This window comes from Bos mutus, chromosome 24, assembly GCF_027580195.1.
Source record: "Bos mutus isolate GX-2022 chromosome 24, NWIPB_WYAK_1.1, whole genome shotgun sequence".
Classification (NCBI taxonomy): domain Eukaryota; kingdom Metazoa; phylum Chordata; class Mammalia; order Artiodactyla; family Bovidae; genus Bos; species Bos mutus.
The window spans coordinates 44,987,302-45,014,008 of NC_091640.1; positions in this window are offsets into that span (position 1 = coordinate 44,987,302).

Genomic DNA, 26,707 nt, shown 5'->3' on the forward strand with positions numbered 1-26,707 from the left:
TCATCACTTTATATCAAAGGTACATGAAATCAAGATGACATCATTTTTGATGTCTGAGATAATATTGGTAAGATTTATCAACTGGAAAAGTACTCTTTGTACCTTGTTCATAATTTTCTCATGAACCCTTGTTCATGCCCCAAGAGGGCATACACTATGAGCAACCCACATTTGAAGAATGAAGAGTTATGTTCTACCTTCTAAGGGGCTGACTATCCACATAAGCTGTGTGGAATTGTTCTGCATGGGTGATTTGTCTACTCCGTACATTTATGTATTCATTTATGAGGTTGGTGAAAAAGTAATTTCAGTTTTGGATTGTAAATTTTAAATCATTATAACTAGGCTCAAACACATCTTTGTTAATCAAAATAGAAACCATTACATTCAACACATTTTTACCAAAGAAAAATATTAATAAGTTAGTTTATTCCTATTGCATAAAAACCCTGTTTCAGGATTAGAGGACATCTTGGAAAGTATTTTCTTACTACTTCTGGTTGTGGAAGGATTTTCCCTGCAAAAGGTTCTCAAGATATTGAAGAAGTGGTAGTCAGTTGGTGAGAGGTCAGGTGAGTATGGTGGATGAGGCAAAACTTTATAGCCTAATTTGTCCAACTTTTGAAGCCTTGGTTGTGTGACGTGTGATTGGGCATTGTCGTGGAGAACTGGGTCCTTTCTGTTGACCAGTTCTGGCTGTAGGTGTTGCAGTTTTCTGAGCATCTCATTGATGCTTTTCAGATGTAATGGTTTTGCTGGGATTCAGAAAGCTGTGGTTGATCAGATCAGAAGCAGACCAACAATGACCATGACCTTTTTTGGTGGAAGTTTGGCTTTGGGAAGTGCTTTGGAGCTTCTTCTCAGTCCAATCACCGAGCTGGTCATTGCCAGTTGTTATATAAAATCCACTTTTTGTTGCATATTACAATCTGATCGAGAAATGGTTTGTTGCTGTTGCATAGAATAAGAGAAGATGACACTTCAAAATGATAATTTTTTTGATTTGCAGTCAGCAAATACTTACTTAGTATGAAAGGGTTCAGAACATGCCACTTCAGAATATGCCACTTGGGCATATTGATTATTTTGAGCTAAAACACTTGAGAAACAACAAATGCGAGAAGGGCTCTATAAGTTTTTGTGTCTACCAGTTTCATCAAGTCTTCATTTTCCTCCTATTTTTAAGAGCTGTGAAATTCTCTAGGCTTATCTTGTATATTTCCTACCCCAATTCTAAAATCAGCCACATCTCCAAGGGGCCCTGGTTCCCTTTAGTAAAGGGATTATTGACTAAAAGAAAATGCTGCATTGAATCCTACATGACTAGACCTTGTTTTCTTCTTTCATCCACTTATAAAATATTTGATACTTTTCCCTCTGTCAGTCTGGCAGGAATGCTGAGATTAAAGTGAATGGCCTCATAAAGCCATTAGATTTCTTTGAAAGGAATGATTTTCAAAATGGGGATGTATAATTCTTGAAGAAAATTAGGAAATTCCATAAAGATAACAAAAAACTTCATGTATAATTGCCAGTTGAGACCATACATCTCTTCTGAATATGGATCTAATATTGAACTATCACGTAGAGATTTCTTAAATGCAAGAGCAAATTAACCTGGAAATACACTAAATTTAAAGAATCTCTTTTCTTTAATCAGAACAAAGGGCAAGACCTCAGCAGTTACTAAAAGCTGTTATTGCTGGTTTAAACAAAGAAACTAAAATGTTTATTATTGCAACATATCTTTTAATATGTGCCCAGACTCGAAGCCTAGTTTTGTTTGTAAGGTTCCCCAACAGAATGGTTGCTAAGATATGGCAAAAGCCCAAAGGACAGCATGCTGAGCCTTTGGAAAAACAGTTTCATTTCTAAAAGCAAGGGATAGATATTGAGGCTTAAAGGGAGTTGATCCTTAGGATAAAGTCATAGCTAATGCAAGGTTTTCAGAATAAAATCTAAGATTTCAGGGAAATCTGGGGACCAATTATGTGATGTTCAAAGGAAACAGAGAATACAAGTGAGCCTTAGTTTTTACACTATGCTTAAGGCAAATTATTCTACTCGATGTTAGGGAATAAAAATTACGTTTGTTTCTTTCTGTGATCATGATAATGAAGAGGAAGAGAATGAAATGAGGGTGATGAAAACTGGAGTTCTAGGCACTTGAGTTCAGAAAATAGACACAGTGAAGGAATTTGACTTTGGTCTGCTCTCAAAGAGAAAGGGACCAGATCTCATGGGAAAGGTTTCTCATAACCTTTTCTTTGAACTTGATTCTCCCACCTGAATTCCATGGCCAGATATGCTCATGGATCAGCCTTCAAGATGGCAAATTAGTTTCTCAAATGGAGTTTTCCATCCTGAGAGGGCCAGGTGTATGAGCCCTCCTTATCTTCTATCTGCTCAAAGACAAAAATGTCTTATAAGATTTGTAAAAATTTAACCTCTCAGTAATGTGCAAAGGAGGAAACAACGTGGCAGAGTGGCAGCCAAGCAGAACCAGAGTGGCTGCAGGAAGAATTATCTTCCAATGGTTCTTTCTTGGGCCCCTGAGATGGGTCATCTGACTACTTAATAAGAAGCAAATCTCCAATGGGAAAACAACCCTATCCTCATGCACCACTTGATCACTGAAGGAGAACGGGATGCTAAGGAAAGCATTCTAAGGGGAGGCACTTTAAAAGCAAATCTCCTAGAATGACGGACCCACTTTAGTGCTCAGATGCTGGTACAGTGAGGACGGACCGAGCGAGCCAGTTAAGCACACACCTGGACACCGTGCGGCCTCCGTGTTCGCGGCCTTCTTTGCCTTGATCACCTGAGAAGGATCTCAAATTCTTATTCCAAATTGTGTCTTTGGTGACACTGGCTACTTTTCTCTAAACCATCGTTTCAAGGCTCAGGAGGAACTGTGAGGTAAGGCAGATCTTTTTCTTACTTTGTCACCTCTTGCCAACATTTGGAAATTCTTTTCTACCTGTTCATGGAGGACATTACTGGCTTCTAACCTTTTTCTTTTCCTGCCCACTCACAATAAAACACAACATTGTGTATATAGATAGATAGATAGATATGTATAATCATGTTCTTGCTATTAAAACATTTGAGGTACTTGTTACCTAATAATACAGATGATTTGAAAGCCTTTAAGAATAGGATCCTACTTTTGATGACATAATAGTACAGCTGTTAGTTCATGTAGAGCATCTCCCAACTAGTTCACTTTCAAGCCCCCTCCATGCCTCAACTCCAGCCTCAATTTAGATTACAGCATTAAAAAGATCATCATAAAATGTAGCCTTGTACAAGGAGAGGATCTAATTATTCTGCCTTGCCATACAAGCCTAATAAATTATGCAGTTTTGCCCGCAGTATTTCACCTGAGAGAATGAGTGTGTCAAACACCATAGTGAGTGAATTCTCCAACCAGCCTGTATAGACGCCAGAGCCACAAATGTTTAGTTCCACGATCTGAGATTTCGTTTTACATCACTTGAAGAGTGGGTGTTAATAATTCCCTCTCTTTTTGGTTTTTTTTTTTTTTTTTTTTTGGTTGGAGTTGAGAATATGCACTATCCTGAAGGGACTTGTATGCACATAGAATACACTACATGTGATAATTGTGATATAGTTAATAATGTCCAAAGGGCATGCTGTCACCTAATTATTTGCATTTTTTTCCAGAATGGTAATGAAAAACTAAAGGGAATCCACCAAGAGTTCAAACAAGTTTATTTGGGACAAATGATTATCAGCCTCCTGAGGCTCCCATCAGTAGAACAAGAGGGCATGTTTACAGCTTTATCTGTGCATATGGGAGGCGGTTCCAAAATCTATTCTAATTGTTCAGGCTTGATGGGTTGTAGAATGGAAACTGTCTGGTCCACCTGATGCTTTGCTCCACCTTCACCGTATGTGATGGCAGGGCTTACAAGTGCGGCTCTGTGTTGACTATGGAAAATTTTGACAGGTCTGATGGAGGGCTGATGATCCCCTGAGGGCACTGTATGCTGGTGGTGGATTTAGGTTTTGCATAAGGGTAGGTTTAAAAGCAACGGCATTAAGTGTTCAATCTTATTTTGTCTTATTAATAACACCCTCTGCTGCTGCTACTGTTGCTAAGTCGCTTCAGTCGTGTCTGACTCTGTGCAACCCCATAGATGGCAGCCCACCAGGCTCCCCCGTCCCTGGGATTCTCCAGGCAAGAACACTGGAGTGGGTTGCCATTTCCTTCTCCAATGCATGAAAGTGAAAAGTGAAAGTGAAGTCCCTCAGTCGGGTCCGAGTCTTAGTGAGTCCATGGACTGCAGCCCACCAGGCTCCTCCGTCCATGGGATTTTCCAGGCAAGAGTACTAGAGTGGGGTGCCATTGGCTTCTCTAAAGTTGCTTCAGTTGTGTCCAATTCTTTGTGACCCTGTGAAATGTAGACCACCAGGCTCCTCTGTCCATGGGAATTCTCCAGGCAAAAATGCTGGAGTGGGTTGCCGTGCCCTCCTCAAGGGGATCTTCCCAACCCAGGGGTCAAACCTGCATCTCTCACGTCTCCTGCATTGGCAGGCAGGATCTTTACATAGCACCACCTGGGAAGCCCATGAGATGTAGGTATTGAGGCGTAATTATGGTCCTGACCATGATCAAAACCAGGCGAGAACTAGGGGCTGGCACTCGGTGCTGGTCTTGGAGACCACTCCGTCTCAAGATCCTGTTCCCCAGTATGCCAATACTCCAGCATCAGGGGGCCCAGAACATCCCCTGGTGGCATGAACTGTCAGGCAGCTTGGAGGGTCAGAGATCTGCATTACCATTCATCTGCAATGGGTGATAGTCTCATGTTAACAGGCTAATGGTGTTTTAGGTATGAGGTGTACAAGTATAGGTGGCATAAACTTGGAGCCAGTGGATGTGAAGGTTAGGCTGGAATGTTCTTTTATCAATTACCTGACAAAGAATCTTTAACAACTTCATGTTGTAAGCTGCAAAACATTTTGTTATAGTCGATCAAATTATCTGGAGATTGAAGGAGCAGAAAGAGCTGGACATTGGCATTTGTTGAACAGAGTAATATAATGAGGGCTGTGGGGGTTAAACACAGAAGTAGAGAAAAGGTCATTGCCTTTGTGGTGCTTATGAACCCTTGATGGAAAAATAGATTGAGTAGGTGCCATTCAAAGACACAGGACTAAGATCTCACTGCTTACATTGAAGCTAAAATCCTAGCACTAGAGAACCAACTCTGTGAATTTATAAATCTTTTAAATCTTTCATGTATTAAAAACATGAAGGTACTATGGAATACATCAGAGAGCAAAGCCTTAAAATGTAGATTCCTGGCTGGACCTATTCATTAATTTATTCCACAAATATTAAAGTGATCACTTCATATAAGTGATCCTTGAGATCTCAGCAAAGGAATCTGTTATAGAACCCCTCTAAGGAGACAGGGATATGGGAAGAGAGAGGGACCTTCCCAGAGAAGAAGAGGTGAGAGGAAGAGCGTGGGTGCTGACTCAGACTTCTACTTGTAGCAGAAGGACCAGCATCAGAGTGTGAGATAGGAAGACAATTTGGAGAGGCTGGGAGGGACAGAAAGACCATGGAAATAGAGGAGCAAGATGTATTGTTTCATCTACATACGTGAGATAGTAGTCATTTGAAACAGAATTGATCTTTATATCAACGTTTAGAAGACAATTCTAATAGGCCAGATAGGGATAAGATTAAGTTCTGAACTTCCCCACAAAATATTCCATGTGGCTAATGCTAGTCACTAGAGAACATGCTTTCCTGAGAGGCTGTGACATGACAACTCTCAATGAAACAAGTTCCAACAATAATTCTTTGGGAAAAAAATTTAGTCCAGGCACATACACACATACACACACAAACATGTACTTAAATTTATAAGGACCCTTGTCTGTAATCCTCCAAGGCTAGCCTTAATATGCAATAAATTGTAAACAATTTTATTGCATTTTATTTCAACTTGAAAATTCCATGATTATATTGTTTTTATAGGCCTTTCTTATTTATAATTGTATGTCTGTGGCAATTTACTTATTTCCTAGGCAGTATTACTTTCCTTGACCTTGTGTGTGTTAAGGAAGGCTGAACTGCTACACTTCAAAGACAAAAATAATTTGAGCAGTTGAGCACTATAAGCAACTTCTGTGAGGTGCAGATTTGGGGTGTTCTTCAACTCAGGTCTGATGAAGGGGTTTTGCACATACATTGAGCTAATACTGAGGATTCTGAGTTGATTAATTATCAGATCAATAATCTACAAACTGTGAGTATGCAGGAAACCAGAGACTGTTGGCTTTTCAATCCATTCTGGAAATACGGGTCCTTACGTGGACTTTCAGAGCGTTCTGGTTCAGTGAGTCAATAATTCCCATCATATCAGAGAAAATGTATTGCCTCTATAGGTCATGGAATGCCTGGGGGATGTTCTTCAGTAATCAAGTCCCCTGCATAGTAGATTGCGCCTTAACTTCATAGTCTGCTCTGGGACTTAATTGGTAAATAACACAGAGTTGGGCCCATTTTATCTACCAGAGATTATCTGAATGCTCTGGAGAAAATGGTGAGGCTTTACAAGTGTTTCAGGCAGGAGAGAAATTTAAGAGTCACTCTGGGCAAAGATTCATGTGATATTCTCTGAAGTGAATATTTCTAGACTTTAATTGGAGGAAAGAAAAAATAATAAGGATGGAAGAGAAAGCTAGGAGGGATAGAAGGAAGGAAAGACAAAGGAAATAAACCTAATGGTGTGTGTGTGTGTGTGTGTGTAGTTGAAAGTCCAAAGTTGATAGCAGCATCTAAAATGGCAAGTTTATCCATAATACTTCATCGAGTCAAAAGTTTGAACAGCAGACTTCAAACACTAAAAGGAGAATTTTTGGTTAAGAAGTTGAGCCTGCTGCATGTAAATATAGATGGAATTAAAACTGGAACATGGAGCATTTGTACAGACCTAAGAGGCCTCCCTGGTAACTCAGTGGTAAAGAATCTGCCTGCAATGCAGGAAACATAAGTTTGAGCCCTGGGTCAGGAAGATGCCCTGGAGAAGGGCATGGCAATCCACTCCAGTATTCTTGCTGGGAAAACCCCATGGACAGAGGAGCCTGGCAGGGTATGGTCCACTGGATCACAGAGTTGGATACCACTGAAGCAACTGAGCACGCACGCATGCAAGAGAATCATACGTTTCATGACAGAAATTATTCAAGGGTAGTTGGAAATACCTCTAGTATTGCCTTATGCAAACAGACAAGCAACAAAAACTTGGAGATGCCCAGAATATTTCTTTAATAATAACTAACATTCACAGAGTCCCTTAGAATCTACAAGGTATTTTATAGCAATTACCACAGTTAATTTCCACAATAACCCTGTGAATTCAAATATTACATTTCTTATTTTACAGCCAAGGGAACTGCTGCCCAAGAAGGGAAGGTGGCTTTTCCCGAGGTCACTCAGAGGTCAGTTATGAAACTGGAACCCAAAGCCAGATCTTTGACTGTAGACTGTCTGTCCAATCTCAGCCTCTCTGTCTTCATAGCCGTGGATCCCTCTGCAAACAGTTTCGTCTGTAACAAGGTAGAGATGTAATTATATGGAAGGCAGAATATGTACTTGACACAAGCTCAAGGGGACCTAAAGTTCTTCTTTCAACCAACATACAAACTTGAGCTTGAAGATCTAGAATTTCAATAATTTTTTAAAAAGACGATTAAAATAGAGATAGCTTTTTTCCCTTAAGTACAATCACTTAACATATTTCTAAGAAAGAAAGTGAGGCCGCTCAGTTGTGTCCAACTCTTTGTGACCCCATGGACTGTAGCCTGCCAGGCTCCTCCGTCCATGGGATTTTCCAGGCAAGAATACTGGACTGGGTTGCCATTGCCTTCTCCAGGAGATCTTCCCGACCCAAGGATCGAACCCAGGTCTTCCACACCACAGGCAGACTCTTTACTGTCTGAGCCACCAGGAAGTTACCTATTTCTAACTTTCTTCATAATAAAACTTTGTCACCATAGTTAAAGTCCAAAAATAAAACCGCAGGTCAGGTGTGACTCTCGTTGTGGACATTCGTTGTTTGAGAGATGGTAAGGCAGGGTGAAGGCAGTGCAGGTGGCCAGCTGAAGTTGTTACAAGATCCTTGGTGTAAGACCTAGGGTCAGGTTCTGTGCGGGAAGTGATGATGAGCAGATCACAGCCTCTGCTCTCAAAGGAACCTATGCTCTATTGAGAAACACACCCACACAAATGGAGAGAGGAGAAAAGGTGGGGAAGTGAGGAAGTTTGTGCCCAGTTTGAGAATCAGAAAATGTGCCAAATTTTCAACCACAGGGCTTGTCTTGGAGAACAGTGGAGAGGGAACCTGGAGAAAGAGAAAGACTGAAATGCCAGACTGAGAAGTTGGATTTTATGCCAAGAATAGTGTATGTTGTGGTGATGATAGAGTGGCAGGAGGGCATAGTGAAAGTGCTTTAGAAAAGGCACATATAGAAGGAGTCCAGAGAATCAATCAGATAGAGAGAGCTAGGGAGAGACCTGTTGTGAAATTATGGTAGTATTCCAAGGTAAGGTAGTATGAACATGAAATGCCAATAAGTCAGTTACTATCATTATGATTTCGACCATTATTTTTAATAAAAAGCATTTCCAGAACTCCCTCCGAATTGCTTTGTGGTATACTACTTAAAATGGATTTTGAGAAATACTAGTGCCTCTGGATATTGAAAAGTGTTTAAAAAGAAAAAACCACTTGTGATCAAAGTGTACAGAATTTGTGGGTGAAACCAAGTCTTAAAAATTTACAGCAGAATTTAGGAAAGAATTTAATATGCAAAACGTACATTTTAATTTCTGAAGGATGATAGAGAATGCTGTTTCCTAAACACCTTGACTAATTAGGATTCCCTCCTTCTTTCTGCAGCAAGGCATCTTTCACTATTAACACCCTGAATCGAAGATTAGTTTTGACTGGAGATAAGAAACCTAGGTTCTGTTTTCTTAGAGACTGAAGGTGTGACCTTGGACATCTATGGGCCTCAGTTTCGTGATTCATCTTGCTATCCTAGTTTGGTCAAGAAGATAGCAGGAGACAGTAGTGGAAATATTGAGATAGTTATTCATTTGACTTCTTAAGACAATTACTAATTAGTGGCCACCATGCCCACTGCTCTTGAGACAATTTGCTACATTTCTCTAAAAGCTCAGGAAATTACCTTCTGGAAGCAAATTAAGGATTGGGTTTCTCCCTTAATTTAAAGTATACTGCAGATCATGTAAGCATGAATGTCTCAGATGGCAGACATGAAAGCCCAACAGAGCCAGACATCTTCCTTCTCACCGCTGCACATCTCACCTCCCCAGATAATCCTTGCAGGTAACCTTCAGGTGTTGTCCTATGTCTCATGGCTTATTGAGTCTAGGGAAGGATGCTGAAGTTTTATGCTAAGACCTAAGATCTACAAAGTAGAAATATTCAGGAAAAAATGGCTGTTTTAGACTCCCAGATCAAAGTAAGTATCACTCACCTCATGAGAGAGTATCACTTCTCTCAACTTTAACACAAATGAAAACAGAGCTTTATTTAAACAGGTAATAATCCAAAGGGGTAACTGTTTTAAAAAGCAGAGGGAAGCCTTAATCGTATGTACTGACTGTGTGTGACAGTGAAGGAGGCATCTTGTAGCTTATCTAAATATATTCTGGTAGTCTACAGAGGGTTTCATTTTCAGCTAGTCCTTGGTTTGCATTTTAGCTCTGCTACTTACTACCTATGTGACTTTAGCCAAATTATTTAAATTCTCACCTGTAATATGGCACCTACTGGATGAGATTGTACTGGGTATAAACTAGTATAAAGCTTGGAAAGCAGTACTCTACATATGATAAGTATTCAATAAATGTTAGTCTTTATTATCACTATTACTTTATTATCAATTCAATTTCCAACATTCCCCAACAAAAGGAAGAAACAAAGACTGAGATCTGATGTGACAAAAATCTACTTAAGAAATTTTACCTTCCAAGATAATTGAAAATATTTTCCTTCCTCCCCCTGCCCTGCCTGAGTTATAACTTCTTTCTGATACTGTTAATTAGAGAACAGAAACATCAGAGAAAGTCTATTTCACTTTGACTTGTCTAGGAGGAGCTTCCATGACCTCCACCTGGGTTCAGAGGCCAAAGTTAACCTTTATTATAGTACCAAGTAGTCTATTTGCAAACCACACAGCTGATATACTCTCCAAGGGACCACAGCACATGTGGGGGAAATGCTCCCTCTGTCTTCTTCTCAGTACCCTGATCCTGGCCAGGGGCTTAGCACACAGCATCTTCTTCCTACAGAACAGCAACCAATCTTAGACCAAAACAACAAAAGAGGAGAGCTGCATGGAGTCGAAGGTAAAGGATGGAGTAATTTGCAGGGTACAGCACAGATATCTAAATTCCATATAATTTCAGATGATATTTTTGTATCTTTAGGGGGAAGCTCTGATGCTAAGAAAACAAAAACTGTGAATTTCCAGTTGGATCCTGTATCTCTCTTCAAGCCACCTGCCTCTTCTCCACATCCTCTTCTTTTTCTTAAAATTTCCTCTTCTTAGTCTTTGTCTCTCCTTTCAGGTCTCCCTCCTCTGTTTCCTCTTCTTTCTTCTCCATATAGTTATCAGCAACAACACTTGACTTTCATTTAGCACTTACTATTTGCCAGAAACTGCCATTCTCAATATGCACTACATTTTTAAATCAGTCTACAAAAATGCAACTTACAGAACAACATACTTTCTTTTTAAATTTATTTATTTTAATTGGAGGATAATTGCTTTGCAATATTGTAATGGTGTTTGCCATACATCAGCATGAATTGGCCACAGGTATACATGTGTCCGGAGAAGGCAATGGCATCCCACTCCAGTACTCTTGCCTGGAGAATCCCATGGATGGAGGACCCTGGTAGGCTGCAGTCCATGGGGTCGCTAAGAGTCGGACATGACAGAGCGACTTCACTTTCACTTTTCATTTTCATGCATTAGAGAAGGAAATGGCAACCCATTTCAGTGTTCCTGCCTGGAGAATCCCAGGGACGGGGGAGCCTGGTGGGCTGCCATGTACAGGGTCACACAGAGTCGGACATGACTGAAGCAACTTAGCAGCAGCAGCAGCAGCATACATGTGTCCGCCTATTCTGAACCTCTCCTCCCACCTCCCTCCCTACCCTATCCCTCTGGGTTGTCCCAGAGCACTGGCTTTGGGGGCTCTTCTTCATACATCGAACTTGCATGACCATCAAACTGGTCATCTGTTTTACATATGGTAAGTTACACATCTCAATGCTATTCTCTCAAATCATCCCACCTTCACTTTCTCCCACTGAGTCCAAAAATCTGTTCTTTGCATCTGTGTCTTCTTTGCTGTCCTGCATGTAGGATCATCATTACCATTTTTCTAAATTCCATATATATGTGTTAATATACAGTGTTTGTCTTTCTCTTTCTGACTTACTTCACTCTGTATAATAGGCTCTAGGTTCATCTACCGCATTAGAACTAACTCAAATGCATTCTTTGTTTTTATAGCTGAATAATATTCCATGTGTATATGTACCACAACTTCCCTATCTATTCATCTGCCAATGGACATCTAGGTTGTTTCCATGTCCTAGCTATTGTAAATAGCGCTGCAGTGAACATTGGCGTTCAGGTATCTCTTTCAGTTCTGGTTTCCTTGGTGTGTATGCCCAGCTGAGGGATTGCTGGGTCACATGGCAATTCTATTCCCAGCTTTTTAAAGAATCCCCACACTGTTCTCCACAGTTGCTGTACCAGTTTGCATTCCCACCAACAGTGTAAGAGGGTTCCTTTTTCTCCACATTCTCTCCAACATTTATTTTTTGTAGACTTTTTGATGATGGCCATTCTGACTGGCATGAGATGATACTTCATTGTGGTTTTGATTTGCATTTCTTTAATAATGAGTGATATTGAACATCTTTTCTTATGTTTGTTAGCCATCTGCATGTCTTCTTTGGAGAAATGTCTGTTTAGGTCTTTTGCCCACTTTTTGATTGGGTTGTTTGTTTCCCTGGTATTGAGCTGCATGAGCTGCTTGTATATTTTGGAGATTAATTCTTTGTCAGGTGTTTCATTTGCTCTTATTTTCTCACATTCTGGGGGCTGTCTTTTCACCTTGTTTATGGTTTCCTTCATTGTACAAAACCTTTTAAGTTTAATTAGGTCCCATCTGTTTATTTTTGCTTTTATTTCCATTACTCTATGAGGTAGGTCATAGAGGATCTTGCTGTGATTTATGTCATTGAGTGTTCTGTCTATGCTTTCCTCTAAGAGTTTTAGTTTTTGGTCTCACATTTACGCTTTTTAATCCATTTTGAATTTGTTTTTGTGTACAGTGTGAGAAAGTGTTCTACTTTCATTCTTTTACATGTAGTTGGCCAGTTATCCCAGCAGCACTTGTTGAAGAGACTGTTTTTCCTCCATTGAATATTTTTGCCTCTGTTGTCAAAGACAAGGTGTTCATAGGTACATGGATTTATCTCTGGACTTTCTATTTTGTTGCATTGATCTGTATTTCTGTCTTTGTGCCAGTACCATATTATCTTGATAACTGTAGCTTTGTAGTATAGTCTGATATCAGAAGGTTGATTCCTCCAGTTCTATCCTTCTTTCTCAAGATTGCTTTGGCTATTTGGGGTTTTGTGTTTCCATACAAATTGTGACATGTTTTGTTCTAGTTCTGTGAAAAATACCTTTGGTAGTTTGATAGGGATTGCATTGAATCTATAGATTGCTTTGGGCAATATACTCATTTTCATTATATTGATTCTTCCCACCCAAGAACATGGTATTCCTCCATCTATTTGGAAACAGCACACTTTCTGAACAAGAGAAAAATAAACCAAAAGGCTGGTGCTCAAAGGCTGCAAAGTCTTCAATGACAGAGCATTGTGAAGTGGGTCAAGTTTAAATATGCTTCATGCATCTCAGTGGAAATAGCTTTTCCTACAGCATAAAAAGAAAGCGAAGTTGTTCAGTCGTGTCCGACTCTTTGCGACCCCATGGACTGTAGCCTACCAGGCTCCTCTGTCCATGGGATTTTCCAGGCAATAGTACTGGAGTGGATTGCCGTTTCCTTCTCCAGGGGATCTTCCCGACCCAGGGATCGAACCCCGGGAACCCAGGTCTCCCGCATTGTAGACAGGCGCTTTACCGTCTGAGCCACCAGAGAAGTCCTACAGCATAAAGAGGCAGTGTAAATGGAATTTGTATTGCTACCCCAATGCTAATGTATTCTTTTGCAAATGGTGAATGCATTTGATTATGTATGCATGTGGATTTGATATATCCACTTGAAAACAAGCTTAATATTCTTTTAAATAACTTATTTTAATTAAATCATATACTGGAATTCATTCTTGTGCATATTCCTATGATGGCATTCTTCAATAATTATCCTGGGGTGAAAAAGCAAAAAGTGAAATGTGGTATTTATTTAACTTTATATATATATATTTATGTTCCAACATAGATCAAACTTTTGCATATATGTTATTTTAATTTTGTATAATGCACATGTCAATATTATTTGTGAAAACATACCACAAACCATATTCCCTGGACTTAGTTTGCATGCTGCAAGAAACTATTGCAAGTCTATGTGATATGAAGTGTGACTGTATTATGGTTTTGAAGACTATATTTAGATTTTTGAAGTTCAGCAGAACTGGTTTTTAATCTAGGCCCTGTAATTTCCTAGCTGTGTGATCCTGGGCAAGCTCTGCATAACGTTCATCAGATGTCCTCTTTGGTAAAGATGGGAGTAATAATAGCCACTTTTCACAGCTATTGTGAAGGTTAAATGAGAAAGTGTATGAAAATGCCTAGCACACAGTACACATTCAGCAAAAGTTAGCTTCCTTCCTCCATCATGACTTCCATTTATTGTAGTGATGGCCCACAAGCTATATCTCTACTTTTATCAACATTTATCTATAGAATCTAACATATGTATGTGCATATGTGTACATAAATACAGAGGTATATATGTGTATATGTGTGTGTTCACACCCACACATCCATCTATACCCATATAAGCAATCATGCTCATAATAAAACACATGTGTGTACCACCCCACTCTATACCTTCAGCATAGAGTCAAACCTAAGGAGGTATGAAATATTCACATATGCTCACTTTAATTCACAGGTCACCTTCCCTAGGGGGTCACATGGTAAAGAATCTGCCCACAATGCAGGAGACCTGGGTTCTAGCCCTGTGTCTGGAAGATCCCCTGGAGCAGGGAATGGCTGTCCACTCCAGTATTCTTGCCTGGAAAATTCCATGGATAGAGGAGCCCACTTGGCTTCAGTCCATGGAGTTGCAAAGAGTCAGGCACGACTGAGCAACTAACACAACATACACACACACACACACACACACACACACACACATACACACCTCCCTGCTTTGCCTTGATAATAGTACCTTGGGTGCCATAGGTGTATGCTAGCTCCACCTAGTGGAGGTTCCCACTTTCTGTCCCGTAGTGTCTCCCTGTGCTGCTCCAGCCATTGGCCCAACTCACCATTTTGCAAGCTGCCTGAATCATCATGGGCTTCCCAGGTGGCGCTAGTGGTAAAGAATCCGCCTGCCAGTGCTGGAGACATAAGAGATGCAGGTTCGATCCCTGAGTCAGGAAGATCCCCTGAGGAGGGCATGGCAACCCACTACAATAGTCTTGCCTGGAGAAGCCCCCTGGACGGAGGAGCTTGGCAGTCTACAGTCGATAGGGTCACAAAAAGTCAAACATCACTGAAGTGACTTAGCATGCTCCATCATCCTGAGAAACAACTATGCTTAAGAGTTCGTCTGTACTTCTATTTAGGCCTGTTCCAGTTTTCTTCTTGGGTATTTCTGGACACGAGTACATATCATTGAAATATTCCCACTACCCACAGATAAGGAAGAGACTTTGGACACCTCAATCCACTGGGCCAACAGGGCATGAATGACTGTGAGTACATGAATCGTGTCTAATTCCATGTCTTCGGGATCTAGAAGGAAAACTCTATGTCCTATAATGAAGGGTTCTTACATAACTAAGTTTAGGACTACTTTCTGTTTACACAAAAATATGCCTCAGACCAACTATTCCAAAGAAATGAGCTGGTTTTGCTTTTCCTTGACTATGAAGGAAGCCAGGTTGTCTGTAGAAATTATTATTGCTATGCATCAGTTAACCATGGAATTAAGTCCTCATTTCCTTCAGCTAGTGGATTTAACGCACCCAGAAGATTAATAATAGTGGAGAAAACCAGGTCATTAGATCGGTGTCTATATAACCAATTTGTTTTGCAAGTTCTTCAACCCATTGAAAATTTTATAGGCAGCTGGGAAACATAGTAGATGAGGTGAGGAACTCTAGTTCAGATATTGTTGGTTGGCTATTTAAGCCAAAGAACTAGTAAACTCTCTTAAAAATGAGTCATGCCCTTATCAATGTTCTACTGAAATGGTCAGTTTAATTATTATCTTATTTCAGTTGTCCATATAACAACAAAGCATATACAAGTTGAGTAGGGGAGGAATGTCAACTTGTGGTCCTCACTTGCTCCCCTTTTGCCTCAAATCTTGGCCTAGGGCCCAAGCACATTTGCATTAGTCTGATGGAGTTTTCACTGCTTCACATCAGTTAGACCAATGCTATTGCTGAGTATGTTACCTACAGGCTCAAAAAAAAAAAAAAAAAACGTAGCAGAGCCTTCTTCCTAAGAGTCCCTGCTTCCAGGATGAAAGAAAGGGTGTTAGTAGAGAAAAGGTAAGCAAGAGTGGCAGAGAAAGGCAAGATAAGATTCACTGCTGGAACAGATTTGGCCCAAACTTTCTACTACTAAGTTAATAAGTCAAATATTATGAAAGAAGACAATAATTCAAACTAGAGGTAAGTAGATTGTTCTACTCTCTTTGTGTACCGTAAATGAGAATTGTATGAATTTACTCAACCTGACTCACATTGTGAGAACATAACTTGTTTGGAAGGGTTAGGTTTGTTTTGGCAAAGGTTGAATGCCCCACTTTGCCTTCCTGTTCTTTTGTTTAAGGAGCAAATGACGCTCATTTGATGTATCTTGTGAGAAATCGGCATCTCAGTTTCTGGGCTGGAGAGATAGAGGAGGAAATGAAAGCACCATGTTTTCATTAGGCTTGAAGTTACTTATCTGCAAAGAGCTTCTTCACCAACTGAATCTATTTGTCCATGTTCGGCCTCTCAGTACAGCTGCCTATGTCGTAATGTTACATTTTGTATCTAATATTTCTTGCTACTGTTTAGAAATCATTGTGCCTACATTGGTCTTCATCAATAATTTTATGTAGCATAATCCATCACCATATTGGATGTTGGGGCAAGGAGAAAGGCATTACTTTGTCTTTCACTTGGTGTTCAGACAGCTCTCTCATATTGATTTCTTGGCTTGTGTGTTCATTAGATGATGATTTGCACTTTTCCTGTATTGTGTTTATCCAGATTATGTTTCAGATGCGCCTACAACATATCATCATTAACAACAAACATTTATTGAACCCTTATGGGCTGTGGATAAGGCTCCAGGCTAGGTGCTAGGGACAAGATGAATTTAATGTGATCCCTACCCTGGAGGATTTTATTATCTAGTGCACCATGTTTGTTAAAAAAAAAAAAAAAAAAAAACTTAATGGCTTACACTAAGTCAGTGCTAAAGGCAATAAATGCTCTTGGAGTTCAGGGACGGGAGTTATTGGTGTGGGCTAGTCTGGTCAGGGAAGGCTTTATGAATGAGATGAAATTTGAGTGTCTTCATAAAGGACGAGGATATTTTTATGGGATACTGAATATAATGAATTTCTGTATACCGCTGTAACAGGTTAAAAACTGAGTACTGCCTGTATCCTTATGAGATCAGACAAGATCAGGCATGTTCAGGGTAGTATGGCTGTAGTAATGCCTGTTTCTTTAATACAATTCTGTTATTAGTCATTTATGAACTTCAGACAGACAATCACCACTCACCCGTCTTTCTAAAAAAGATATTTATTTACTTGGCTATGCTGGGTCTTATTTGCGACGTGCAGGATCCCCCATCTTTGTTGCAGCATGCAGGACATTAGTTGTGGCATGTGCGATCTAGTTCCTCAGCTAGGGCTTGCACCTAGGCCCCTACCACGGGAGCCCAGAGTCTTAGACCACCAGGGAAGTCTCTCACCTGCTTTCTACAATACTTTTTGCAGAGTTTTACTGTTAATAGCCTCATGTACCTCATCATATACACCAAGGAAAAGCCAGCCAGTCTGTCAACTTTCTCATTAAGAGGTATCTGGGCTGTTTGCTGACTTTTAAGATTGTCTTTTACTTTGCCTACAATTTGCTCCAGTTTGTGTGAATGAATGAAAGTCGCTTGGTCGTGTGTGAATCTCTGTGACCCCATGGACTGTAGCCTTCCAGGCTCCTCTGTCCATGGGGATTCTCCAGGCAAGAATACTGGAGTGGGTTGCCATGCTTTCCTTCAGGGGATCTTCCCAACCCAGGGATCGAACCCAGGTCTCCCACACCAAGGGTGGATTCTTTAAACTGAGCCACCAGGGAAGCCATTGCTCCAGTTTTGTTTTGTTTTGTTTTGTTTTGTTTTCCTGCTAAAAGCTCTAATGAGGAAAAAAAAAAAAATGTGTGTGGGGGGATGGATATATTTAATGACTTCTCGAAGCAAAGTGAATTTTAAGGTAATAGATTAGGAAAGAAAAAAAAAAGAATGACTTTCTCATAAATGTTGCTGTGCTAATCTTTAAGAAAACTCAAGTTTGACCTTGGAAAAGATATTAGTTCCCCAGGGGAAATATCCATTTATGAGCCATTGTAGGGCTTTTCTTCAATAAGAAAGAGACGGTCAGACATTTTTGAAGATTGAAAACTTTGCTTATTACTTTTGTGGGACTTACTAGTTCAACTAGATATTTACTTCGACTTATTGACAGAAAGCCTGGCAGGAAAACTGTCCATAGCCGGCAGTACCAATATTCGAGGGACTAAGCCCTGTGACTTTCCTAATGCCAGTTCTCTTTCCAGAATGCTCTCTGTGAATTATGTTATTTTTGAAAAAAATCTGTCTTATGACTTATTTTGGCTTTGGTGGAACAAGAGGAAAGAAAGAAATGAAATCCATATTTTCTTCCTTTCATTTCTTCATGTGGTGTTTACGTAGGGGACCCCTATGGCATACATAGTGTAACATTGCCCTGACCTCCTGTGTTAAACAGGGGAGAAAGGATGGATATTTACATACTCTAGGAATAGAGTTCTTTTCTATGACTGTTCTCCTTAATCCGATCAAGTGGTAATTGGATTTAAATTTTCTAATTAAATACAGTTCAACCTTTTTCATTTTAGAATAGCATCTGAGGTGTAATTTGGACAGATATTCAGTGAATGTGAAGCATAAATGTTCAATCAGGGATATTCCTTTTCACAAGAAGCACCTCTATGTTCCTTTCCCAAGATGGTTGGATGTGTTCATGGAGGGTTTACACGCCATGTGGAGGGAGCGGGAACTGACCTGCTTGCTATCTTCCCTGCTGATCACAGAGTGAGGCTGGTCTGTTCTGGTTCCTGAACACATTGTACTGGTGTCTGCCCACTATGGCTAATCCCACCTGGGTTTTGTTTCATTTTTTGTTTGTTTGTTTTGGTGGATCCTGTGCTTCACTTACATCATCAAAATATATTGTTACTAATATAACCATGGAGAAGTTTCTGTACTTTTTTTTTTAATCCTTCTCATCTAACCTAGTATTGTAGGGCTCATTATCTTCATATTCACCCCACATTAGAGTCTATGGGAACTCAGAGGACCTCTTCACGCAATGCACAAGTCATGTAGAGACAGAGTGCTTGCTCTTGGGCTCCTCTAGTTGAGATTTCTCCAGCCGTCTTAGGTATAGAGGGACAGAGCAGCATCAGCCTGAGTGTTCTAGAAGACTCAGACTCTAGAGTCTAATGTGTTGGGTCAATTAACTCCATATCCTTGATCAAGGCCCACAAAAGTCTGGGCTTTTGATTCTAAGGGAATCTGACTGTATTTTTACCCTGGGGGTATCCACACAAAATCCTTCTCTCTTTGCCTGGAATGCTTTATTCTTATCTTACCTGAAAGAAACTTCCCTACTGTCTCTAATATCTATAGTAAGAGTTAGGGTAAAGTTTTGCTGCTGAGTTTGCCAAGCTTGGTTTCTGATTTTAAGGGAAGATTTTGGAATTTAGTAAAACCTGTCTCTCTTAACCAAGGCTGATTTTGAAAACAAACAACTTTTTATCAATATGGGACTCAAAACCCAATTTTCTCTATTTATTTGTATTCTTGTTTTAACAGTTCTAGTCATCTCCAAAGCAACTGATGGCTCTAACAAAATAGGGAGAATGTGTGAGAATACACAAAAATATATATTGGCTATGTTATAAAGTCTACCTAAAACCACTGAAAGAAAAGGGCAAGGCTCTGAACAGTTACTTGACTATGATTGTAGTGGATTCCCTGGTGGCTTAGATGGTAAAGAATCTGCCTGCGATGCAGGAGACCTAGTTTTTATCCCTGAGTTGGGAAGATCCCCTGAAGAAGGGAATGGCAACCCACTCCAGTATTCCTGCCTGTAGAAGCCCATGGACAGAGGAGCCTGGTGGGCTACAGTCCTTGGGTTTGCAAAGAGTCTGACGTGACTGAGCGAGTAACACTCATGGTTGTAGTGAGAGTACAAAGTTGGACCACAGTGGGTTGGAATAATGAAGAATGGCTCCTCAGAGGCAGTGGAGCTTGATTTGGATCACAGGGATAGAAGAAGTAGGATAGATGTGAAGAAGAGGGAATGGATTTTTAATCAGATTTAATACTTTCTTTCCACATGCTTCCAGAGCTCTGTATTTATACTTCATATACAGCTTTTAGTGGTTTTTTTAATTAATTTTTTATTGGAGTATAGTTGATTTACAATGTTGTGTTAGTTTCTGTTGTATAGAAAAGTCAGTCGATTATACATACATACACAAATATGCACTGTTTTTAAAGATTCTATTCCCATATAGGACTTACAGAATATTGAAGAGATTTCCTTGTGCTATACTGTAGGTTCTTACTAGTTATGTTGTGTGTAGTAGTATGTATATGTCAATTCCAGTCTCCCAGTACATCCTACCCCTACCCTAATCCTCACTGTAGTTTTGATTTTTATTTCTCTAATAATTTGTGGGGCTTCCAATGTTGAGTGTATTTTCATGTGCCTTTTGGCCATCTGTATGCCTTCTTTGGATACACATCTATTTATGTCTTCTGCTCATTTTTTGATTGGGTTGTTTAGTTTTTTGATATGGAGGTGAATGAGTTGTTTGTATATTTTGGAGATTAATCCCTTGTTGGTTGCTTCATTTTCAAATATTTCTTTCCCCCTTTCTGTGGGTTTTCTTTCTGTTTTGTTTCCTTTTCTGTGCAAAAGCTTTTAAGTATAATTAGGTTCCATTTGTTGATTTTTGTTTTTATTTTCATTACCCTCAGAGATAGATCAAAAGGTCTTGCTGCAATTTATGTCAGAGAGTGTTCTGCCTATGTTTTCCTCTAAGAGTTTTATAGTATCTGTCCTCACATTTAGGTCTTTAATTCTTTTTGAGTTTATCTTTGTGTATGGTATTAGAGAATGTGCTAATTTCTATCTTTTACACATTGCTGACCAGTTTTCCCAGCTCCACTTATTGAAGAAACTGTCTTTTGTCCACTGTATACTCTTGTCTCCTTTGTCATAGATTAGGTGACCATAGACGTGTGGATTTATCTCTGGGTTTCCTATCCTGTTCCATTGATCTGTATTTCTCTTTTGTGCCAGTACCATACTGTTTTGATTACTGTAGCTTTGTAGCATAGTCTGAAGTCAGGGAACCAGATTCCTCACACTCTGCTTTCTTTTCTCAAGACTGCCTCGGCCATTCTGGGTCTTTTGTGTTTCCATACAAATTACAAAAAGTTTTTGCTCTAATTCTGTAAAAAAAAAAAAAAAATGCAATTGGTAATATGATAGGGATTGAACTGAATCTATCAATTGCTTTAGATAGTATAGTCATTTCGACAATATTGATTCTTCCAATCTTAGAACATGGTATATCTATCTGTTTGCATCACCTTTGATTTCTTTCATCAGTTATCTTATAGTTTTTTGAGTATAGGTCTTTTGCCTCCTTGTTGTTGTTCAGTCACTGAGCCATGCCTGACTCCTTTGTGACTCCATGGACTATAGCCCACCAGGCTCCTCTGTCCATGAGATTTCCCAGACAAGAATATTGGAGTGGGTTGCCATTTTCTTCTCCAGTTTGCCTCCTTAGGTAGGTTTATTCCTAGATATTTTATCCTTTCTGATGTCATGATGAATGGGATGATTTCCTTAATTTCTGTTACTGATCTTTCAATTTTAGTGTATTGCAATGCCAGAGACTTCTGTATATTAATATTGTCTTTTGACTCTTTTGGGTCTTAGCTGCTGCATGTGAGATCATTCACTGTGGCATGTGGGCTTCTCTCTAGCTGTTGCATGTGGGCTGCAGAGCGTGTGGGCTCAATAATTGCAGTGTGTGCTTAGTTGCCCTGTGACATGTGGGATCTTAGTTCTCCCACCGGGGATTGAACCTGCATCCTCTGCATTGGAAGGCAGATTTTTAACCACTGGACCACCAGGGAAGTCCCTGTGTATTGATTTTGTATTCTGCAACTTTATCAAATTTAGTGATGAGCTCTAATAGTTTTCTGGTAGCATCTTTAGGATTTTCTATGTTTAGTATCATGTCATCTACAGACAGAGACAGTTTTACTTCATTTACAACATGGGTTCCTTTTATTTCTTTTTCTTTTCTGACTGCCATGGCTAAGACTTCCAAAACTATGTTGAATAATAGTGCTGAGAATGGATATCTTTGTCTTTTTCCTGATCTTAGAAGAAATGCTTTCATCTTTTCACCACTGAGAATGATGTTTGCTGTGTGTTTGTCATATAGGACCTCTATCATGTCTAGGTAGGTTCCTTCTCTGCCCACTTTCTAGAGAGTTTTTATCATAAATGGGTGCTGAATTTTGTCAAAGCTTTTCCGCATCTACTGAGATGATCATATGGTTTTAGTTTCTCAGTTTGTTAATATGGTGTATCACATGGATTGATTTATGTATGTTGAAGAATACTTGCATCTCTGGGATTAATCTCACTCGATCATGGTGTATGATCCTTCAATGTGTTGTTGGATTTGGTTTGCTAGTATTTTGTTAAGGATTTTTGAGTCTGTGTTCATCAGTGATATTGGCCTGTAATTTTTTTTAATGATATCTTTGTCTGGTTGTGGTATCAGGGTGATGGCAGCCTCATAGAATGAGCTTGGGAGTGTCCTTTCTTTTGTTAGGACAGTTTTTATTGTCTCTAAGTTACTCATGGGTATACCTTACTATAAGATAATAAGTTACTTTCAGAGAGGGATAAAAACTTTTTGTATTTACATCTACAATATTACTTAGCCATGTGTGTGTACACATTAGTTCTTCATATACATTTAAAATGTAACATATTAAAAACTTAGAATTTAAAATTTTCTCCTTAGCTCTCTCTTTTAAAACTGCTGAGTTCTTTTACAAAACTCCTGTATTAAAGAAAAACACTTTAAAAAAAATCTGAATAGAGATTTACCTTAGATATTCTTTAATATATTACTCTTTTATCTTTCTTGATGTCCCACCCTTCTTATTGATGGGATTTCCATATATTGGTCACCTAAAGTTGCTATTTGTTTTTTGTGTGGTAAAATATGCATAACATGAAATTTACCATTTTGACCATGCTCCACCCCCCTGATATTCTACCAATATTTATTACGTGCTTACTGCATGATAGGCAATGTAGTGAGGGTGGGGATGAGTTTGAGCCACAAGAGGACAGTGGTGCTAGTTTCCTGACTAATAGATTGTCTCAGTCATTTTGCTTGTTTCACCCTGATTCTGTATTTCATATTCTTTATTTAAGTCCTGAAAATTAAGGTGATATAAATTCTCAGGATTGGGTTAAGGCAATCACTTGGTGATCAGATGGTTATAGGGCCACACAGTCCAGGAGTCAACAGCATTTCAAGACAGAAATAAGTCATGGAAGAGACCAAAGTCACCAATTCACAAGACCAAGATAAGTCTTCATTTGTGGTCCTAATGTTGACCCTAGGTTTACGCAATCTTTTTGCCCTTACAACTCCACCCTCTAAGGCCAAACTCTGTGGACCACAGCAAGCTGTGTTGATTTCTTTCTTTCTTTCTTTTTTTTTTTTTGTTTTTGCTCCACCACTTTTAAGTGTACAGTTCATTGGCTTTAAGTATATTCATGTTGTTTTGCAACCATTACCACAATCTATCTCTGAGCTTTTCATCATCCTAAATTAAAACTCTATTCATTAGACAGTAAAACGCCATTTGCCATCCCTCTCCAGACCCCTGGTAACCAATATTCTACTTTCTGTCACTATGAATTTGGCTACCTAAGGTACCTTATATAAGTGGAATCATACCGTAGCTGTCCTTTGGTGCCTCTTATTTCACTTTGCATAATGTCTTCAAGGTGTGTCAGTATTGTAGCATGTGTTAGAATTTCCTTCCTTTTTAAGGCTGGATACTATTGCATTGCTTGTATATACCACATTTTGTGTACCCATCACCTCAAGTTTGTGGTGTAGATAAAATGCTCATTACCATCCAATAGGCACTTATATGCATCTCTGGGTATTATTTGGTAACTTGATTCTTTTTATATTGTGAAATACTTGGCCATTTGATGAAAGAAAGTTAAATATGATCCTTTCTAAAAAGAAAGAATGTTACTAGAAATAGCACTTCCTCTAATGCCACTAATAGTACTTTTAAGGTCAACTAGGGTAGTAGCTTAGATTTTTAAAAGAAAAGCAAAGATGTTTTTATTTTATATCTTAGTTTCCTTTATTCTGTAAGTCATTGAAGTGGCTAGAGACATCAGGCTGATGTTCCCCAGGCCAATGATGCTGAAAGATCCTTTGCACAGAAGAGGTGCCGAAGGTCAAACTTGTGAGTGCTTCTCCTAGTGGCACCCTGCAGATTCTCCTGTTACACACACATTTTAAAGTCTCTGAAAAGTTTCGCTGCTTAGAGAAAACAAAACAAAAAACAAAAAGTCCTCATGCTTCATTTACTTTATCTAGCCTTTTCCAAGTACATCTTAACTCAGAATAATTTTTCCGTAGTTATTTTGGTAAAACTTCAACGTGTTCTGGATTAAATCAAGGTACAATCTTTAGAAGATAGCAAAAGTGAGAGCGCCTGAAAAAGTGGGTCCTCTCAGAGCCTTGAGCTGAGTGGATAGTGACACACAGACAAAGAATTTCCCCCTATGTTTGCATAATTAAGACAAAGGCACTTAGATTCATAGTCAGCTAATTCATTTGTTACTTGTTTAAAAAAATTATTTAGCTAAACTCAAGAATTTATTTTGTGTCCACATAAAGAACACTGAGAAAAAGATGTAGGAAATAGTATTTTTTGCCTACACTTTTGTGGATGGGATAGTAATGTTATTTAAATAAATTTATTTAAAAAAATAAAATTTATTTAAATACAAAGTTGCTTAAATCAAGCTTTTCTCAGTCTTTTGATCTGTGAAGCAAAAAATAAAGAACTGAGTCTTAGCCAAGCTTTCCTTAAGTGGTAGAGTCCATTAAAGGGAAGGAGGTGATAGGTTGAAGGAGATTATCAGAGTTGTGGGTGAAATATTAAGGGAGCTCACAGGAAAAGATGCATTTGAAAAAGAGGAAGAAAACTTTTCAAAAATCAGTTTTATGTTTCTGTAGACCTCACATGCCAATTACTGAGAACTTTATAACTTGGTAAGTTTCTCATGGTTTTTAAACTCTGTTTTCTGAACTTTGCTGATTATGCATATTTAGCTTACTTTTAAGCAAGCAAGAGGGTTATTGAGGGATGGGGGGACAGGAAAATAAATTCAGAAACTATATTTTAAGAATGAGAGTATCCTTGCAATAAAAAGGAGTGGGCAGCAATGTATAAGGAGAGCCGGGAGGCAAACAACCAACACACAAAATCAAGAGTAAATAAACTGTGACGCTATTAAAGTTTAAGAGGTAGTCCCCAAGGCGGACACTCGTTTCGGGTTAAGGCTGTGAATCTTAATTCAAAGATAGATGTTCTATAGGGAGCTAAGTTAATGTAGTCAGGTTTTCTGACCACTAGTCAGCATGCAGTGGATACTTGGTGTTATAAATGGTGATCTTAGAACCCAATAACATTATTAGATTAAATTAAAAAATTGATGTTGATCTTTACCAGGTGAAGTCATTCATAACAGAGCTAGAAAATACTACTGGTAGTAAGCATGTAGATGATTTGAAAGGTGGAAAATGCCATAAGAACAAAATGCCACCCAGTCATATTTAAAGCAAGCCACCTAGTTGAGTGACCCTTCACTGGGTTTATCTTGCAGGAGAGTTTCTCTGACATAAATGTCATTTAGAAAGAAATGCCAAGTCTTTTAGGTAATCAGAGGTAACCAGATAATTATGACTCACAGACTGAATGTCAGTTCTGTCGTTGATGGTCATTGCTCAGTCCTAGGTTTCTGAATTCTGTGAAGGGCATTATTTATCAAATAAAATATTTCAGGCAGCCATTAATTCATTGAACTGAGACAATGGTTTTAAATTTACCTGATTTAGGTTTGACTCACTTAGGCCCATAAATGAGTCTGTTGGTAAGCCTGTCTATCTTCCTGATGTCACAGGCCTTAGGCCTTGGGACAGGCCATGAAGCTATTTGGGATACAAGCACGATGGCATCTGCTGAAGATATGTGGAAGCCTGCACTGGAACTCTGAATCATCAGACTTAGAAACTGATCTTGAACCAATTCAAACAAAAAAGAGAACGTTGGGATCTGTGTGAGTTTCCTAGGGCTGCCATAGCAAAGTGCCACAGACGAGGCGGTTTAACAGATGTTTATTTCTCACAGTTCTGAAGGTTAGAAGCCCAAGACCGAGGTGTCGGCAGTTTGGTTTTCTTTCTGAGGCCTCTGTTCTCAGCTTGCACATGGCTGCTTTATCTCTGCATCCTCACGTGGTCTTTTCTCTGTACTCGTGAGCCCCTGGTGTCTTTCAGTGTATCCAAATTTCTTGTTCTTATAAAGACATCAGTCATACTAGATTAGGGTCCTCCATAACACCTTTATTTTAACTTAATTTCCTCTTTAAAAGTTCTATTATCAAACAGAGTCACTTTCTGAGGTACTGGGAATTAGAGATTCAACATTTGAATTTGGAAGGGGGCACAATTCAGCCTCCAAATATGGTCATTGCTCAAATCTTCTGACTGGCAGGGCAAGAGCTTAACTGGGAAAATAAGAGATCAAACGTGGTCAAGATTCTGTTCCTCTAAATGCCATTCTCTCTCTGTCAGCTTCACCATTCTAGAAGTGCTTCTCCATAGGAGGGAACCACGGCCTCCGGCCTTGCTGACCTCTCATCTTTAGTACATTATTAGGGAGGAAAGGAAATGCCTCTTCCCAGCTTGAGTTTGAAATATCCTGGAGAAAGCCACTGATTGAT